The sequence below is a fragment of the Sus scrofa genome, chromosome 2 (assembly GCF_054392235.1).
Source record: "Sus scrofa isolate SSC_HxYL_T2T_F1_AM1 chromosome 2, Sscrofa_HxYL_maternal_Yorkshire_Landrace_v2.0, whole genome shotgun sequence".
In the NCBI taxonomy this organism is placed as follows: domain Eukaryota; kingdom Metazoa; phylum Chordata; class Mammalia; order Artiodactyla; family Suidae; genus Sus; species Sus scrofa.
This window is the reverse complement of record NC_139384.1, coordinates 70,893,345-70,899,344: the sequence shown is the minus strand read 5'-3', so window position 1 is coordinate 70,899,344 and position 6,000 is coordinate 70,893,345.

Below are 6,000 nucleotides of genomic sequence, written 5' to 3'. Positions count from 1 at the left end.
ATCACTATTTGACACTTCCCAAGTCCCCTCACTCCTTGGTGGTGGGAGTAGTCAGTCTACTTTTCAGAACTTATATCCCCCAATCAGTGCCATCCAGAGCAAGCTAATACCAACTAGTGTCTGTGTTTTGAACTTTCCTGAAGTTTTCCTTGTGTCTTATTTTTTCTGAAACCAACTCATTTGTTCTCCTGGTATCTCTGCCAAGAAGTTGAAAGCCCCAGCTTAGAGTTCTGGCCCAGCTCAATGTGTCTTCAGGCACTGATATTTCCTGATCTTTACCTTAGTAAGTGAAAGGCAGCAACAACTTCCTGCTTGAGTGGACAGATCTTACCATTAATTTGGGTCTCTAGCACAACTAGTTCCTGCATCCCCCATGGACAGATATGGAGTGAAATTGCCTTACTTTCTCTGTTTCCTTTGAGGAAGAATGCAAGAATAACATTTTTTTAATCCATATGATTGCCCACCCTTGTGCTCAGTCTTTATAGTCCTAGCAAGACTTCAGGGGTGGGGGTGGTCTTTATCTGCTACCCATGTCTCCATGTCATTCAGGTTTCTGCTCAAAGGTTCTAACAGAAAATAAAAACCTGACTCCATATTGGATCTATCCCTTTATCTCCAACCTTTGTGCTCTGTTTCTTGTGCTAAGTCATGCTGGCTCTGCACCTTAAAAGAATGTTGCCTATAGCCTGAAATATACAAGATAGCTCATTTTCAAGGCCCTGCCTCCCAGGCTTGACTTTTTGAGGTGTAATACTTTTCATTAATACAGAGATAAAAAGTTGTGGCACAAAGAATAACACTTGTCTTACCAGAGGTTTATAGGAACATTGTGACTGGACCTTTTGGACTACTGCTGAGAACATAGGATTCTGGCACCAAGAAGCTTGCAACACCCAGTCACCACCCCAAATTTTAGTACAAAGAAGCCTGAATTCTAACTTCAGTAAAATGGTTCTTTGGGACACTAGTCCACTATCTCCTTAGCCTGTTGGTTTTCCAAATAAAGTCACTATTACTTGCCCCAATACCTTGTCTCTCAACTTAGTGGCCTATCATTAAGTGAGCAGTACAAGCTGAGACTCAGTAACAAGGCCACCTCCTCAGGGAAGTCCTCCCTGATTGCCCTGTCCAGAATAGCCAACTCAGTCTCTTTATAGAATGTCTCATGCTCTTAATTTCCTTCATTACTGCCAACATCTGACTTTGATTTCCCGTAGCCTTTTACTATCAGATATGAGCACCATAATCCAGAGATATTGTTCCATGTCCTGTTTTCCTACTGGTACAGAGTAGCTGGTCTGGTATAGTTCATTGTTTGTTGAGGAATGAATTACTTGGGGGGATAAATCCACCTTTCCATTTACAGAGGAGGCCTTGAGGCTCAGAGAGAGCGATTGACTTGCCCAAGATTACACAGCAAGGAAATGTCAGAGCTGGGATTTTAACTAATTTCTGATGACTCCAGAACTAGTCTTTTCTCAACAGCCCAGGAAAGGAAAAATACAACTTCAGCCAGCAGGCAGCCTGCATGTTTGGCCTAGAGACACCATTGTGATTCCTGGTGTGTGTGTTTATGGTAACACAAAATAAAACCTCCTCAGAGGTCCCCGGTGGTCTAGCAGGGATGGATCCAGTGTTGCTACTGCTGTGGCACGTGTTCGATCTATGGCCACGGGCAAAATAAAAAAAAAGCTCATCTGTTTTTTGTGCCAGCTATGTGCCCCTTCCTGTGCCAAATCCTTATTTCTTTTCAAATTGTGTCTTAGTGATAGAAGTTACAGCAGCTCATTGTGAGTGAAAAAAGCACTAGGTAATTGGATGTGTGGATTCTTCTGGGTTTTTTAACCAATGAATATACAGTCACATGCACACATACACACACATTCATAAATTTCATTTGTAAATGGAATGTTTACTCACATCATTTTGAATTTTACTTTCCCCTACCTACTCTGCTTGTATATGATAGGATGCTTGCAACTCTCTCTGAGATTTTATCAGGCTCATATTGCATATGTGAAGACTGAGGTTTTAAGGGTTGATGGGCTGTGCCCAAGGCTGGTGAATCACCACAGCTGGCCTGGCATAGGATTGTCCATGGCCTGGTTCTTGATATGGGTGGAAGGGACCCAGGAGAATAAGTAGGGAGTGAGCAGCTTCTCTCCTTCCAACAATGGCTGAGGGACATAACATAAGCCAGGCTTGGGTGATTTGGCAGCTAAGATATTCCTTATTTGATGAAAAACCATTGGGGATGCTCCTGAACATCTCTGAAGAGGAACAGAAGGTCCCCACCTGAGGCTTCCTGCCTCCCATGCTGGCTCCCTTTCCCCTTCTATTGAAACTGCACACATAGCCTCAGGACTTAGCTGAAGCTCAGAGTCCTTTGTCTCGGAGTGGAAATAATTCAGAAAGAGACAAAGTAACAGGTAAGTGGTGAGTTTATAAGCATAGGACACTTTTAAGATCCAAATGGGTAGGCAGGAAGGCTCTGCTCCAAGAATTGAATGGGCATCATTTTTATAAAAATAAAGGGGGGGGGGGGAGAAGACCATCTACTTCCTCATTTTTTTGAGTAGATGTCAAGATTTCATCATTAACACCTCTTACAAGTTAGGCGGCGGTATTTTTGACCAGAAGAGTGGACTGTCAGGGCACTACATAAATAAGCACAAGGGCAGTGACATATACATATTTATGGCAAGTCATCTCAAGTCTCAGTATGTTATCTTTTTCCTAGTTTCTTTGACCTTTCATCCATAGTCCTGTATCAGCTACGTGCAGGAATGTAGTTTTCTGGGGTTCATTCTCTTACAGACTTCACAAGGCTGAATGCAGGTCTCATATCTATTGTTCCGTGGTATGCCTCATTCCCAATTATATAAACAAATGGTGTAAGACTGTGTAGTTTCAAAATGGTTTGATCGTTGCCAGGTGTTATGGCATATACTGGTTGGTGTCTATCTTATGCTGATCCCCCAGAGTCCCTCTCTATCTATCTTTCCCTAGTGGAATTTCTAAATTAGCTGTGTAACTATCCTACTCTGTCCCTATCACTACCACCTGATGGAGGGAGATAGACCCTCCTCTAGTGATGGCATTAGAGACCTGCTGGGGTATTTGAGTATTTGGTTATGGCTACTAAAATTTCAATACCTACTTATAGCTTCCATATGGGGTCAGAATTTGCTGCCCCCAAGGATCAGTTGCATGATCTTGCATGTTAGCCTGAATGTCAAAGGAACAAAACCCACTTGCCTTTTTGGGCAACTTGAGTGTTCCACCGAGTTCCTGCCCCTAAACGAAGGTTGGACCCCTCCCCAGGCACATCACTTAGCACTGCATGACACATCCTTGATCATTCATTTGATCATTGTCCATCTCATCACAAGGTTTGAGCCCCTTGACAACAGGGATGCTATCTTCAGTGATCATCCCTGCATCCCCACTGCCTAAAACAGTGTCAAGCACATAATAGATGATCAATAATCCTATAGTTATAATCATAGAGTTACAGCCTGACTGGTATAGATTTTTCTCCTTACTTGATAACTGAAAAAACTCAGAGAATCAGAGGCATGATTCCCACAACCCTTGCAGGTTCCAGACTCAGGAGTCTTAAGACAGTACATTCTAAAAACATGAAGGAATATACATACTTCCTCTGTGGATCTGAGATGCTACATTTACTGCAGTCTGTCAGGTGATACAGATGGTGAGATGGTGGAGTGTTGAGGACTGCACTTTTAGCAGCCAAGCCTTAGAAGTCACTGCTACAAAACTTTCTTCCTCACACGTTTAAAGAGCATCTACATGTACCAGGTTTTACTGTCACCTGTCTTGTCATATTTACCTAATTTTCTAAGGGCTGGAACAAATTTCTTCACCTCCCTGAATCTCTGGCTCTTTGTCTGCAAAAATGGGCATCTTGGAAGGCTGTTGAGTGATTATAATAATAACAACGACAATTGTAGCCACAATGACTTTCATTTATTGAGTTCTTCCTTTGGAGTATGTGTTTTACAAGTGTTATCTCTTTTAATGATTACCACAATCATATGAGGTAATACTAATGAAAATTTATTGGCAGATATGGAATGAGCAGAGCTTAGTGGTTCAGGATACCAAGTGTGAAGCCTAGGGCACAGCCTTGCCCCCCACCAGCTCTGTGACTTTGGGTGAGTCCGATAGTTTTCAGTCTCAGTTTCCTCATCTACAAAATGGAGAAAAAAAAGGGTCAATGTACCTAAGGTGCTAAAAACAGCTTCAGTAACTTATGTTGGGAAATGCTGGTGTGGTGGCTGCTCTTCCTGCTCTAGGCTGCCTGCCTATTCCTGGCACATGGTAGGTCTGCGGTGAGCTGAACCTCTCTGGGCACTGGAGGCTGTTTTTTCTCTGTGTCCTAGGACTTCTCCTGGTTTTTCATAGTCTGCCTTGTCCCCTGGCCCTGAGGTGGATGCATCTGCCAGGAGGCAAAGTCTACCCCTGGGGAGGGGGAAGAGATTCTGGGGGTAGAATGCATCCTACCCCACTGAGGGCTTTGGGATCCTCCACCTGATACTTCCAGCCAGTTTTGGGGGAGGGAGTTTTGGGGTCTTCCTAATATCCTACCGGTGTCAGGTAGACTGCGTTCCTCCTAGTCTCCTGCTCAGTAGTTCTTCGAGGAGTCCCATCCTTCAAGTTCTCTGTCACCTGAGACCTCTCCGCAGGGCACATCTGGACAAGTTCAAGAGAGGGCCAAGATGGGAGCTCTAGATGCTTTGGGTGGTGTATCCTGGATGTGGGAGGATGGTCCATGTGGTGATACAAGGGGGTCAAGATATCTTCCTACTAGGGTCACCGTATTGCCTGAGATTCCACCATGAGAATTATCCCTGGATTGATAGGGCATCGTCCCTTATGAATGCAGATGAAGGAGCGTGGCGTAAGGAAAAGGCTTGGGCTTGGTGGCATGACAGATGTGGGTTGCTTCCAGCTCTGCAACTTAGCTAGAGGCTTGCCCTCTTTGGGCCTCTTCTATGAAACAGGTCTCTTCCCTCCTTCCATCACTTGGGTCTCTCTGCCTGATCCCAGGGTGCAGGCCCAAAGCACTGGGAGAGTGTGTTATGTATTATCTTGCTGGCAAAACTCCTGGCATACAGTGGGTTTACTTTACGGAGAGCAGCTAACACACATAAAGAGTACCTGACACATAGTAGGTTGCTTCATGTAGAGTACCTGGCATATTGTAGACGCTCCCTGTGTGGTATGTTTGGCACTCAGTGGGAATGCTAAATGTAGAACACTTGGGATACAGTAGGAAGAATTTGTGTAGAGTACTCAGGGTATATTAGGTACCCCTTATATAGAGAACTTGGCTCCTTTGTGTAAAATACCTTGCACAAAGTAAGTGTACTTTATGGAGATCATGTAATACACAGTAGGTGTGCTTTATGTAGGGCACCTGGCACACAGTAGGCATACTTTACATAGAACACCCAGCACATAGTAAGTGTGCTTTGTGTAGAACACTTGGCACTTAGAAGGCATGCTTTGTAGAGCGTAGACAGTATAAAGTAGCATGCTCTATTTAGAACACTTGGCATAGAGTAGACAGGATTTATGTACTGTACTTGTAATAGAGTAGATGCACTTTTTTTTCTTTAAGGGGCCCTCTTACAAGGCATATGGAGTTCCTGGGCCAGGGGTTAGATCCAAGCTGCAGTTGCAACCTACACAACTCCATATCCTTTAACCAACTGTGCCTGGCCAGGGACTGAACCTGCATCCCAGTGCTCCAGTGGTGCCACCAGTCCCGTTGCACCACAGTGGGAACTCCTAGATGTACTTTATGTAACATACCTGGAACATAGTAAGTACATTTTATGTACAGCAGCTGACATATAGTAGGCATAATTTTTGAGATACCCAGCACACAGTAGGCACTCATTACATGTAATTCTCTGAACAGAGTAGGTTTACTTTGATTGGTGTAATGGCACAAAGTAGCATAGTATT